The following is a 2,311-nucleotide window of genomic DNA, read 5'->3' as shown; positions in this document are numbered from 1 at the left end:
TACCAATCTGAAAGAAAAAGATGAACTGTCACCAGGAAAACAGCAAAAAGGTGGTACACTAAGAGGAGACTTTCTAACCTTTTTAAGTCACTCCCTAAATTCAATGAACAGAAATAATGTTAGCGGCAACCACCTCATCACAGTCTGTTAATCAGCTGCACAACCGAATCTTACTACTTAGTATAGATAAACTTTGACACAACCCCCGGATCTGAAATATATTGAATTTTCAGTTGATCTCTATTAGTAAATTCAATATTATTCTTGAATAGAAAGCCATACTTTGGAAGAAGCTTCTATGCTGCTCACTTGAGGACTTTCTAATTAATTATTTTATATACTGCCCAGATCACAAGAATTCACAAATCACCCTTTGGGGAAGGCATCTTTCACTTTTTTAGAAGGAATCATTCTCCAGGGCCTTGAACACTTTCCCACGCTCACAGTTCGCAAGTTATAAATGCGTGGGAGTACTGCAGTTTCGATCAGTCAGGTAGACTTGGTTTCTGTTAGCCTGACTGCATACCTTTGAGCTCTATCAGCACACAATGATCAGTGGAATTCCTGGCATTTTTGTCATAGCATCAGAGGCAGTGCTTTGCAGAGTAAATGCCAATGACCTGCTGTTCTGTCAGAGCTCTGTACTTACCTTTTATTTTCAAGTCAAAGGTTAGGCCTATTTATGTAAATCCTCAGCCATGGGCCAAGTAATCTGACCTCCTAGCTTTCATTCTCCTAATTGTTTCAGGTATTTTTCATGAAAAGTTTTGGTCAGTTAAATCTAGTTTTAAAAAGTTGTCTTTGAAGGGTTTTAGGAGCTTTCATAGCCCACCCAGTGTGCAAAAGTAGAAACATCAGGGACACAATACCCTTAGGCACTCATTTAAAATTAATTACTAGGAAATAAGGTTTTGATATATAGTTCTTACATTTGAAGAGCATCTGTAGAAATACATGCATGCCACTTTTTATTATGAACTATGTGGTCTCTGTTGACATAAAGAGGCAATCTGCCATTAGTTTCTACTAAGAATATTAGTCAGGTGCATATCTTTTTGACTTTCCCTATCCAGGGCAGTTCTTACAATTACTTTGTTACTTTATAGACCGCCACAGTGTTTATGATGCTAAAAGAGACTATGGAATAACCAAACATCTCAAATAAATGTATTAGCTTTTAGCCTTTTTTTCACAGATTCAGCATCCTATTATAATGGTAAAATCATAAAAGAACATTTTGCAAAACAACACAATACTCTCATTTATTTTTAGAAAATATGTTTATCTTTTGGTTTTGTTGCTACTGCCCATGATCACAGAACCTGAGAGCCTTCTACATTAGACAGATTAGTAGTCATTAAGTCCCTAATGGCTTTCACTGAGTTCTTTCTCTTCTCATTTCAGGTGTATTAGAATGCAAAGTAGCTTTCAGATCACTACTTCCTCTTCTGAGCATGGATAATCCACATAAAATACAAGTTATCACATTTCAATGTTTATTTCTCTTCCTGTTCTAGTGAAATGTCACTTGAAGGACCTCAGAAAAAGGTGACCTCATTTTATCAAGGAGTATAAAATGCCCTTCAAATGGTCCTGGCACAGCCCCTTGTGCTGTCATTAACAAACAAGAGCAGATTTAAGAATTAGGCACACAAGGTTCTTTGAATAAATGTGATATCTTTTATTAGACTAACTAAATGTTGGAAAATTTGTTCTTTGCAAGCTTTCAGGCACAAATACCCTTCTTCAGACATAGAGTCTGCTAGCGTAGCCGCCCTACACCTGAAGAAGGGTGTTTGTGGCTGAAAGCTTGCAAAGAACAATTTTTTCAACATTTAGTTAGTCTAATAAAAGATATCACATTTACCCAAAGAACCTTGTCTGCCTATGTCCTTATGCCAACAAGTTTCACAGTTCAGACTCATAGGGTCTGAATGTATGGTCAGGTAGCTGAAGTTTGTAACTCCTCAGAGTTATATAATACAGTTAGGTCTACAGGTTCCTTTTTCATGTTAATTACTGGAGTAGTCATTTGTCTGCTGCAGATAAGAGATTGGGAGAAAACTGGCCAAAAACAAACAAAAAGCCAATCGCATACTTAATTGGTATGGGTTCTGGCTTTTGTGCACGTGACAATATTGGTGTTGCCAGTCAGTTTTCAGCCATTAGGCAACTATGACATTATTCTGAGAAATAGGAAAAACAAGTCCTACATTCCATACTTTGTCACAAGGGAACTTTCAAGAGAAACTGCAAGGAATGAAAGATGGTATCTCTCCATCTGAAAGAGTTAGCACCTAAAACATTTTAA

Source organism: Alligator mississippiensis, chromosome 1 (genome assembly GCF_030867095.1).
Source record: "Alligator mississippiensis isolate rAllMis1 chromosome 1, rAllMis1, whole genome shotgun sequence".
Lineage (NCBI taxonomy): Eukaryota > Metazoa > Chordata > Crocodylia > Alligatoridae > Alligator > Alligator mississippiensis.
This window is presented reverse-complemented; position numbering follows the sequence as displayed.